Below are 12,876 nucleotides of genomic sequence, written 5' to 3' on the forward strand. Positions count from 1 at the left end.
AAAATCAGACATGGCAATAATATTGTAAATACACACACATTTTGCCAAGCACGGTGGTTCATGCCTGTAATTCCAGCACTTTGGGAGGCCAAGGCAGGGGGATCATCTGAGGTCAGGAGTTCGAGACCAGCCTGACCAACATGGTGAAACCCCATGTCTATTAAAAATACAAAATTAGCCGGGTGTGGTGGTGCATGCCTGTAATCCCAGCTACTCGGGAGGCTGAGGCAGGAGAGTCGCTTGAATCTGGGACGCTGAGCTTGCAGTGAGCCGAGATCGCACCATTGCACTCCAGCCTGGGTGACAGAGTGAAACTCTGTCTCGAAATAAATAAATAAATAAAAATACACCTACTACCTAATATTTTTACATAATGAAAAATGGAAAACCACTTAACTGTCCCAAAATAGGCAATTCATTAAATATTTCTTTGTATATCACCATACAATGTAACTATTTAAAAAATTATGGCAGGCATGGTGGCTCACGCCTGTAATCCCAGCACTTTCGGAGGCCCAGGTGAGCGGATTGCTTGAGCCTCAAAGTTCAAGACCAGTCTGGGCAACATGGTGAAACCCCATCTCTACTAAAAATACAAATTAGCCGGCATAGTGGCACCGGCCTGTGGTCCCAGCTACTCAGGAGGCTGCAGTGGGAGGATCCCTTGACGGGGGGATGTTGAGGCTGCAGTGAGTCAAGATGGTGCCACTGCACTCCAGCCTGGGCGACAAGACAATAGCAATCACAGTAATAATAATGATCTAGTTGGCCGGGCGCGGTGGCTCAAGCCTGTAATCCCAGCACTTTGGGAGGCCGAGACGGGCGGATCACGAGGTCAGGAGATCGAGACCATCCTGGCTAACACGGTGAAACCCCGTCTCTACTAAAAAATACAAAAATCTAGCCGGGCGAGGTGGTGGGCGCCTGCAGTCCCAGCTACTCGGGAGGCTGAGGCAGGAGAATGGCGTAAACCCGGGAGGCGGAGCTTGCAGTGAGCTGAGATCCGGCCACTGCACTCCAGCCTAGGCGACGGAGCGAGACTCCGTCTCAAAAAAAAAAAAAAAAAAAAACAAAAATAATGATCTAGTTGTGTGATTTTCATTAAATTTCATTCCAGTATTTTGTTATGTTGAAAAAAGCAGATCAAAAAACAGTGCACACAACGTGTGTGTGTGTGTGTGTGTGTGTAAGGCTTTTCAAGTGATTTATCTAGAGAACTATCTGACAAGCATCCGAGATCATGTTAAAACCCTACCCAGCTGAACCTTGGGGAACCTGCATAACCTTTGATTCACACAAAAAACCACATCTATTACTTGTTGAGTGCTGATTCTGGCTCAGGCTCTTTATGTACATAGTCCATTTAATCCTCACAGCAGCCCTTCGTGGTAGGCACATTTATTATTCTTGTTTATAGATAAGAACTCAGGGAAGTTGAGTGCCTGGTTCAGGCTCACAGCCAGGCAGCAGCAGGATGGGGAAGCTGGAGGCCAGGCTGTCTAATTCCATACCTGCAGCAGCAGACTGCTGTCCCACAGAACCCTCTCTACACACAGGCCTGGGTCAGGACAGTATTGCAGGTTCAAGGAATTGAGGAGCTGATCAAGAGGAAAAAATATGACCACAAAGTGACAGTAGCACACACATGCTTTATTTGGGAGATGCTCTAAGAAGGCTGCACGCAGAGGAATCCCCTCAGGCATGAGCCTGTCAAAACACTGTACTAAAAGAGAGGAAGGCAAGGGAGCTCTTGGGGACAGGATGTGAGAGATGGGGGAGCTCCTGGGTACAGGGTGTGAGAGACGGGGCTTGCACATCTAGGCGATGTCACACAACAGCCTGGTAGGGAGGATCTGGGTCAGAGCTCCCAAGGGCATCAGTGGCTGGGGGTCCCCATAGCCTCAAAGTTCATCTTATCCATGGCTAATAGATGGTGGATATGGTTTTGTGGAGAGGCAAAACAGGTGACCTGTAAATGACTAAAAATATGCTTATCTGGGCTACATTTAAAACAGCTGGATGTGTAAAATTTGAGGTCGATGAATGGATCTCAGCCTATTGTTAATCAATAAAAACACTAGTGGCCAATATACCCAGGGCAACTTTGGTTTATATAACATCTTTGACTGATGTAACAGACTAGCCAGTTGAGGGCTGCATCAATCATGGGTCCCTGAAATGGGGATACATACAGCCAGCTGGAGGAGCCAGGCTGTGTCAGGAGAATGGTGGATACCCTTCCCCTCACCAACAGGGAGTGTGGCTGCAGTTGAGGGCAAGGAATGTCCTCCCTGTGGGGCAGGGACAATGTTGTTTTCAGGTGTTTTTCTTTTTTACTGTGATTATATATGTATATAATTTGGTATATATGTGGTATATATTTTATATATATATATTTTATATATAGATGCACCATAAAATTTATCATAGTAATAATTTTTAAGTGTACAATCAGTGACGTTAATTACATTAACAATGTTGTGGTACCATCATCTCTATCCGTTTCCAGAACACTTTCATCATTCCAGACCAAAATTCTGTACCCATTAAACAATAACTGCCAATTTGCCCCTTCTCCAGCCCCTGGTAACTGTGATCTGTTTTTTTTCTCTCTATGAATTTGTCAATTGTAGGTACTTCATATAAATGCAGACATACAGTATTTGTCCTTTTGTGACAGGCTTATTTCACTTAGCATATTGTTTTCAACTTTCATCCATATTGCAGCATGTGTCAGAATTTCATTCCCTTTTATTGTTGAATAATATTTCTTTTTATGTACATACCATATTTTGTTTATCTATTCATCTGTTGATCAAAGTTTGGGTTTTTTCCATCTTTTGGCTATTGTGAATGAAGCTGCAATGAACATTGGCATACAAGTATCTATTTGAATCGTTGCTTTCAAATCTTTTGGGAATATATCTAGAAGATGAAATTACCGGATCATATGATAATTCTATGTTTAACTTTTTGAGGAACCACCAAACTGTTTCCTGCAGCAGCTGCACCATTTTACATCCCAATCAGCAATGTTGACTGTTCAAATTTCTCCACCTCCTCATTCTCACTTGTTATTTTTTGGTTTTGTTTGTTTGTTTTGATAATAGCCACCCTAATGGGTGTGAAGTGGTATCTCATTGTGGTTTTGATTTGCATTTTCCTAATCACAAATGATGATGAACACTTTTTCATATGCTAATTGACCATCTGTATTTCTTTGGAGAAACGTCTATTCAACTCCAAATTTTGATGAAATTGTTTTTTGTTGATAAGTTATAGGAGCTCTTTATATATTCTGGATATTAATCCTTTATCAGGTATATACTTTGCAAAATTTTTCCCATGCCATAAATTGCCTTTTCACTCTTTTGATTGTGTCCTTTGATGCATAAGTTTTTAATTTTGATGAAGGCCGATTTATCTCTTCTTTGTTGCTTATCCTTTTAGTGCCATAGCCAAGAAATCACTGTCAAATCCCATGTCATGAAGCTTTTTCTCTATGGTTTCTCCTAAGAATTTTGTGGTTTTTAGCTCTTATGCATAGATCTTTGATATATTTTGAGTTAATTTTTGCATATACTAGTAGATAAGTGTCCAACTTCATTCTTTTGCATGTGGATATCTGGCTTTTCTAGTACCATTTGTTGAAAAGACTGTCCTTTCCCCAACTGAATGGTCTTTTCACCCTGCTCAAAAATTAACTAACCATGTATGTGAGAGTTTATTTCTGGTATCTGTATTCTATTCCTTTGGTCCATATGTCTGCCTCATGCCAGCACCATATTGTTTTGACTACTAAAGACTTGTAGTAAACTTCAAAATCAGGAAATGTGAGCACTCTAACTTTGCTCTGCTTTTTTCAAGATTGTTGTGGCTATTTGGGTTTCCTTACATTCCCATATGAATTTTAGAATGGGTTTTATTATTTCTACAAAAGAAAATGCCTTTGTATTTTGATAGGGACTGAACTGAATCTATATATCACTTTGGGTATATTTTCATCTTGGCAATGTAAAATCTTCCGATCTATGTCCATGTATTTTTGTCTTCTTTAATTTGTTTTAGCAATGTTTTGTAGTTTTCAGTGTACAAGTCTTTCAATTCCTGGGTTAAATTTATTCCTAAGTATCGTATTCTTTTTTATGCCATTCTAAGTGGAATTGTCTTCTTAATTTCCTTTACAGATTGTTTATTGTTAATGTAGAGAAATGCAGATGATTTACTGTGTATCAATTTTGTATCTTTCAACTTTGCTGAATTCATTTATTAGTTCTAATAGTTTTTTCATGGAATTTTTTTTTTTTGAGACAGAGTCTAGCTCTGTCGCCCAGGCTGGAGTGTTGCAGCGCAATCTCCGCTCATTGCAAGCTCCGCCTCCCAGGTTCATGCCATTCTCCTGCATCAGCCTCCCGAGTAGCTGGGACTACAGGCGCCCACCACCACACTCGGCTAATTTTTTTGTATTTTTTAGTAGAGACGGGGTTTCACTGTGTTAGCCAGGATGGTCTCAATCTCCTGACCTCGTGATTCACCCCCCTCAGCCTCCCAAAGTGCTGGGATTACAGGCATGAGCCACCATGCCTGGCCTTTCATGGAGTCTTTAGAGTCTTTTAAAACCTATTTTTCACTGCAAGCAGAGAAAATTTTACTTCTTTCTTTACAATTTGGGTGTCCTTTATTTATTTTTCTAATCACTCTGGTTAGAACTCCTAACACTATGTTTTGTAGAAGTGGCAAATGCCTGTCTCAGTGTCCTGTTTCTAATATTAGGGGGAAGGTTTTCAGTCTTTCACCATACAGTATGGTGTTAGCTATGGGTCTTTCACAGTCCTGGAGATTAGGACTGGAGATCTTGGATAAACGTTTTAGAATTTCACCACAAGAAGATCCCAGGCCTAGCATAATGCTCTACTTAACCAGGTATCTAGAAATACTTGCTGTGCTTATTTTCTCTTTTCCCTCCAGGTCCTGTCCTTATCCCTTTCCACCTTACTCTGTGCCCCACACTTCTACTGGTCTTTATGGACTTCACTGATGGATTTATTTGTCCTCTGGTTTCCTATTAGGTTTGCCAATGGGCGGCACTAGCACAAGGTTAGAGTGTAGGAGAGTGAGGATGGGTATTTATTCCCCTGCCTCCCTCCCTGCTGGGTCAACCTGGGTTGACTGTGTACCTTTATGGGAAACTCTTCATATGACCCCCTCTGACCACTGCTCCCTTAAGATTCTCAACTATTCTTTCTTTTCTATTCAGGCCTAGGGACGGTAATTCTGCCGCACCACCCCTTAATCCTGCCCACACCTTTGCAAATAATGCTTTAGCCTACATTCTGCCTAATTACCCCATTTCAGTGTTCCATCTATTTCCTCTTGGAATCCTGACTGATAAAATACTTGCATACGAACTTTTCCAAACTGCCTCCATTCATTTACTCATTCATTCATTTCCTCACTCAATAAACTTTTTTTTTTTTTTTGATAATTAACTATATGCCAAGCACAGTTCTAAGCACTGATGATAAAGCAGTTAATAACACCTGAAAACCCTGTCCTCTCAGAATTTATATTTGGGCAGGGAAGAGGGAAAAACAAACAAGCAACATATATACTATTATAACAAATAAGCAAAATATTTGATCCCAGATATGATCACTACTGTGGGGCGAAAGAAGAAAGGGTGTAGCTGGCACGGGTTAGGATTTTTGATAGGGTCGTCAAGGAGGGCTTCATTGAGAAAGCAACATTTTAGCAAAGATCTGAAGGAGAGGAGAATTTATGTCACTTGGCTATTTGGAAAAATACCAGATAAGAGGATCTTTCAGCAGGACCATGCCTAGCCAAATCTATAAATAGTAAAGTGGCCAGTGTGGTTGGAACAAAGTAAGGAGAATGGCAGATGAGGTTGAAGCGATTCAGCCCACAAAAGTGGCTAGTCTACTTACTATGATCTGAACATTAATACTAATGAAGATAAAGTTTTATGGATCATGTGTCCAGGTCACTGAAATCTCTGTGCTTATCTCTACTTGATATGTTTGACTCATTTCAACTCTGAGATCATCGTGTCCATAAAGAGAACAAGAGCTTACCCAGTCAGCATTAGGTCAGTCTTGCTTCTCCTTCAACTCTGATGTTGAAATCTAGTTCTGATCAACAGAGTTAGGCCTTGTCCAGTTGTGCACAAGCCCCAGCACTGCAGTCCACATCTAATAACTAGACCACTAGCTTTGGTATCACACGGAGGTCCTGGTCTGATGTCCTTCTTATTACCACAGTTCCTCTAGGACTGGAACTCTGCTTTCAGAGGAGTGAGCCCTCACTCTGGCCCCACCCTGGGCCACTGCTTTCTGCGTCCCCTTCCCTGCAGGATCAGACACCAGTGGGCTCCATGGACCTTCTACTACTGCCGCCTGTTGGGTCCTTGCCTGTGCCGGCTCTGATCCTACACAACTGCCTGCTTTCTGAGTTCTTGTTCCCCCCAATTTGACCCATCCCATCACCAACCAGGTTGCCAACTGTTTTTAATCACCCTAAGTTTTAAATTGTTTTACTGCAAGAATTTCAGTTTTATTTGGTGGTAAAAGAATTTTTTAAAGTCGATAAAGTATTAATCAAAGAAACTGGAACAATGACCAGATATTATGTTAGGTATGATAATGGTAGTGTAGTTATGCCTTTAAGAGAGTCCTTATTTAAGACAGTCCTTAGAACTCATACTGAAAAATTTGTGGCTGAAAATTATACGATGCCTGAATTTTGCTTTAAAAACATCCAGTGTAGGAGGGGAAGGGGACACAGATAAATCCAAATTGGCCATAAGTCGATAATTACTAAGCTGGGTGACAGGTACGTGGAAATGACTTACACTAGACTCTTTACTTTTATACATTACCATTTTACTTTTACTTTTATACATTAACGTTTAAAAATAAATAGGTGAAGGGATTTGTACATTGGCTAACTAGGTGCAAAAAAATAAGTTAGATAGACCATACCTACAGTAAATTCCAGATCAATCAATATGAGCGACACCAGGGAAGAACCAGAGGAAAATATAGGCAAATATTTACCTGATCTCAAGGTGAAAAATATCCCTTCAAGCATAAAAGGAAAAAAAAAAACAATAGAGGAAAAACTTAATTGACATGATAAAATTTAAGAAAGGCTCTACATTAAAAATAAAAATTAAGAAAGCCTCTACGTTAAAAACAAAAAAAAAATCCTTTTAACAGGACAGCAACAAACTGGGAAAGATAAGAGGATCTTTTAATATGTTTTAACTAAAACATATTATATAAGGTAAGCATTATTATACTTGATGTAAAAAGAGCTTTTATGAAATAAGAGAATAACGCCTCAATATAAAAAGTGTCAAAAGACATGAGTGGGAAATTACTTGAAAATACACATATGTGGCCAAAAAGATATATTTTAAAACCTCAATCTCAGCCAGGCACAGTGGCTCATGCCTATAATGCCCATACTGTGGGAGGCTAAGAAGAGAGGGTCACTTGAGGCCAGGGTTTCAAGAGCAGCCTGGGCAATATAGCAAGACTCCACCTCCAAAAAAAAAAAAATATATATATATATATATTAGCCAGGCATTAGCTAAAAATAAAAAAATTAGCCGTACCTGCAGTCTCAGCTACTTGAGAGGCTAAGGTGGGAGGATGGCTTGAGTCCAGAAGTTTGAGGCTACAGTCAGCTATGATCACACCACTGCACTCTAGCCTGTGCAAGAGTGAGACCCCATCTCAAAAACAAAACTAAACTAAACAAAAAAAACACACCTCAATCTCAATAAAAATAAGAGCTACCATTTTTGATCCATCAGTTGAGCAAATTTTTGAAAATGATAACACTTGGTGTAGGTAGAGCAGAAAACAGGCACACCATTCATGGTATTAGGGTGGTGACATGATGCCACCTTTCCTGGGAGGAATCTGGCAGTGGGCATCAAAGGACTAAGATAAGAATAGTTAGACTCTTTGACCTGACAATTCTAATTTGGAAATTTATCCTTAGGAAATTAGTAGACAGAAATATATTGATGCTCAGTGATGTTTGTTACAGTGTTATTTACAATAATAACACACTGTAATCTCAGCACTTTGGGAGGCCAAGGAGGGGGAATTGCTTGAGCTCAGGAGTTTGAGACCAGTCTGGGCAATATGGTAGAGCAATATCTCTACTTAAAAAAAAAAAATTAAAAAAAATAACTGGGTGTCGTGGTGCACGACTGTGGTCCCAGCTACTCTTGAGGCTGAGGTGGGAGGATTGCTTGAGACTGGAAGGCGGAGAATGCAGTCAGCCGAGATCACACCATTGCATTCCAGCCTGAGCAACAGAGCAAGACCCTGTCTCAAAAAGCAACAATAATAATAACACATTGAAAACAAATGGAAACGTCCACAAATAATGATTTGGTTCATTCATAGCATATGGTATAGCTTATTCACAAGATAGAATACTATATAGCCACAACACACACTACAACTAATGTATATTATACTCAAAATGAAAGCGTGAGTACCTTCCCATATCCTGGAATATTTGTTGAAAACATGATTTCATGACTACTACATATTCTTTCTAGAATTCGCACTTATAGATACTCATAGATTAATACGTATCTCAAAATGTTCCTGGTGGTTGCTGCTGAATAGCAGGGCTCAGCATGCTAATTCTCTTTATCATACTTTTCTGGATTTTACAAAATTTTGACAATGAGCGTATATTGCTTTAAAATCAGAAAAATAGACTCGAAACAATTACAAAATCAGAAAAATGAATGACACTAAAGAAATTTAGACTTGGGGAAAGATGCCAAAAAGGATCTGGCATACCCCGTGTACTGCCTCATGTGATCCGGGATGAATTCAAAGCATGTGGGGACGTGCACGTCCAGGGTTGCATAGTCAATCAGGCAGCAGCCCAGCCCAGCCTCTGACTCCAGGAACTTGTCAGTGCCTGCCCCTCTCAGAGGTGTCTTTGTGGACACATGTGGTACTCAGTGGTTTGACAGATGCAGGCTGATCAAGGAATGCGTCTGGTAAACTGCTATGTTAAAAACCTAACAGATCCTTGTCCAGGTGCGGTGGCTCACACCTGTAATCCCAGCACTTTGGGAAGCTGAGATGGGCACATCACTTGAGGTCAGGAGATCAAGACCAGCCTGACCAACATGGTGAAACCCCGTCTCTACTAAAAATACAAAAAATTAGCCAGGTGTGGTGGCATGTGCCTGTAGTCCCAGCTACTTGGGAGGCTGAGGCAGGAGAATCACTTGAACCCGGGAGGCGGAGGTTATAGTAAGCCAAGATCACGCCATTGCACTCCAGGCTGGGAGACAGAGCGAGACTCCGTCTCAAAAAAACAGCAACAAAAAGAACCTAACAGATCCTGTACTTTCTTCTCAAAAGCTTGACGGATATCATGAGGCAAGTGAAGTACTAGAAGCAAAAGTATACTTTACTGACGTCTACATACATTATTATTAGACCTGACAATGATGCTTTTCACACTCGCTGCATTATTTATAAGCCTACTGGTTATTTACATTTAAAAAAAATCCCCCACAGAGCCTCACATAGTACTACGGATGTAATGATGTCTAATAGAGCCTTTTGCTGTTGCTGTTTTTTGCACTTGCTTTTGTTGCTGTTTTTTCTAAAATAAATAAATAAAAACTTAAATTATAATATTTATCATATTAATTGATGTGTATAGTTTTTAAAAATCAAATAGTAATAGAAACAAAACAGCATCCCTTGCGCCTCCCCTCTCTATTGCTCCCTGGTCTTAAACTGTCATAAGAAGTCACGAGAAACCATGTACAAATTGTTAAGCCATTTCTTCTGCCATTTACCTTCCAATTCCTAAGGAATATGCATGTGCTGTTATTTATTTTAGACGTTATCTTTTTCCTCCCTGTCTTGACAGATGTCATCTAGCTCAAGTGCACTTTGCTCTCCCTCCCCCATTCCCCTGGTATAAGCATACCACAGTCTTTGAGTTCACATTATTATTTGTGTCATGTTGATACTGTTCACATGAGCCAGGAAGAGTACAACTTTTTTCTTAAATTATCATCTCTCAAAAAATAACATTGTTGTCTGCATACCTGTCTTCCAGTAAGCCAGAAGCCTCCCTATGTCAGCAAATCCACTGGTGCCGTGACTTCCCATCCACTGGTGCCGTGACTTCCCATCCACTGGTGCCGTGACTTCCCACTGAGCCTCCTGACCTCCTGTTCCGCACTGGCTTGTCTGCTTCCTGGACCTGCTGCACAACTTGCTCCGAGTCCTATACTTGACGTCCTGCTTTTAGATCCCATGCCTTCCATGCCATTGGTTTACAAGTTTATTTTCCTGGGGTACTTCCTTCAGGAACGTTCAAGGAGAGAGCAAAGAAGGTAAACTTTTGCATGCTTGCATGTCTCTAAGTGTCTTTCAGTTGACTGAAAGTGTGGCAGAATGTAGACTACTAAGGTTGAAAACTATTTCTCTTTGAATATGGGGATCATTTTTCTTCAGTTTCCTAGAGCTGCTGCTGAAAGTCAGCTGTCATTCTGACCTCAGTATCCTTATGCATGACCTATCTGCTTCTCTCTGCAAAGCACTGTCTAACAGACACAGAACGGAAACTGTCTATGTCATCTAAAATTTTCCAGGAGCTACCTTAAAATAAAAAGAAACAAGTGGAAGTAGTTGTAATAATATGTTATATTTAGCCCAATATTTTAAAAAATTTAAATATCATTTTGGCCAGGCATGGTGGCTCAGGTCTGTAATCCCAGCACTTTGGGAGGCCGAGGCAGGTGGATCACGAGGTCAGGAGTTCAAGACCAGCCTGACTAATGTGGTGAAACCCCATCTCTACTAAAAATACAAAAATTAGCCGGGCATAGTGGTGCACGCCTGCAGTCCCAGCTACTCAGGAGACTGAGGCAGGAGAATCGCTTGAACCGTGGAGGTGGAGGTTGCAGTGAGCCAAGATTGCGCTACTGCACTCCAGCCTGGGCCACAGAGTGAGACTTCATCTCCAAATACATATATAATCATTTCAACATATTTTCAGAATGAAAACTATTAATGAGACATTTTACTATTTTGTTTTCTACTAAGCCCAACAATATTCAGTGTCTACTTTACACTTACAGCACATCTCCATTCAGAGCGGCCGCATCTCCAGTGCTGAACAGTCAGCCATGGCTAATGACCACGGTATTGAACAGCATTAATTTACAAGCTTTCAGGATTTTCTCTTGATCCCAAATATATGAAAATTTCAGGCCAATATATGTCTAGACGTGGGTCCTCTTCATTGTCATGCTGGGCATCTATCGAGCCCTTCCAATCCAGAGACTCACACACTGCAACTCTGAGAGGTTTTCCTGAAGACAAAGAACAAAAGATAGTGTTAGTAGTACTATTATCATGCCAACTCTTCACATCCTTTTTCTCTGTTCCTCTTTCTGGAACCCTATTCAGTCAGGTATCAGGCCTTCTGGATTGATTATCTGAATTAATTGCACTTTCTCTATTATCCTTTTCTGTTTTACTTCCTTTTTGTTCTGCTTCCTGGGAAATTTCTTTAATATTGCACTCCAATCCTTATTTGATGTTTTTAGTTCAGCTGCCACAATTTTGTTTGAGGTTTTTCTTCTCTCTTATATTCTAATACCTGTTCTGTTTCATGAATGTAATGCCTTATTTTATTTGTCTGCTGACAGAAATAAAAGATTTTAGAAGTTTTATTCTGGCTGGGTGCGGTATTAAGAAAAGATATTAAAAGTTTTATTCTGGCTGGGCGTAGTGGCTCACACCTGTAATCCCAGCACTTTGGGAGACCAAGGCAGGTGGATCACCTGAGGTCAGGAGTTTGAGACCAGTCTGGCCAACATGGTGAGACCAACATGTATTTTTAATTTTCTATTAAAAATACAAAAATTAGCTGGGCGTGATGGCGAGCAACTATAATCCCAGCTACTTGGGAGGCTGAGGCATGAGAATCACTTGAACCTGGTAGGCAGAGTTTGCTGTGAGCCAAGATCATGCCACTGCAATCCAGCCTGGGCAACAGAGTGAGACTCGGTCTCAAATAATAATAATAATAATAATAATAATAATAATTTTTAAAAACAAAACTTTTTTTCGTTCTCTTCATCACTGCTGCTTCCCCTAACTTCTGTTCTCCTGATATTTGTTCATTTGGGTCCGTGTGTAGTGTAGCATCTTTTCTTCAAATAACAGGTGATGCTTAGTGGTCTTTTCCCCTTCCAGAGGGAGAGACTGACAGCTCAGTGGAGTGTCTGGGAAGACAGCCCGGGCTTGTCAGTCTGGGACTTCTCTATAGGATATTTAAGAGGCAAGCCAAATTAGAAAAAAAAATTTTTTTTTGGAAGACTCCCAAAACCAGAATTTGAGACATTTTTTCTACAGTCTTTCGAGATTTTCCCAGTAGATAACCTGCTGCCTGTGGGTAGCCAGGAGAGTTAGGGGTGGAACAGAAGCCTGACAGCAGAAATAATCAACAAAGGGTTGAAGAAGAGCAGCAAGGATTTTGTTGCTTAGTATGCAGATTTAATTTTAACCCTCCCTCCCTTCCTCCCTTCCCCCTGTCAACCTAAAATAATCAGAAGTCTCAGGCTCCACTTAAAAGAGTTTATTCAAGCGCAAGGGTGAGGGCAGCAGACACCAAAGAATGGTGATCATCACTCCTCGGTGTGGGGAAGGGTGAAGATCATATAGGCAAAAAAACAGGGGTGCTGAACAGAATTGCAACATTTTCTTTCTTGTTTGTTTGGAGACACAGTATTGCTCTGTTGCCCAGGCTGGAGGGCAGTGGCGTGATCTTGGCTCACTGCAATCT

The sequence above is a fragment of the Theropithecus gelada genome, chromosome 15 (assembly GCF_003255815.1).
Source record: "Theropithecus gelada isolate Dixy chromosome 15, Tgel_1.0, whole genome shotgun sequence".
Taxonomy (NCBI): domain Eukaryota; kingdom Metazoa; phylum Chordata; class Mammalia; order Primates; family Cercopithecidae; genus Theropithecus; species Theropithecus gelada.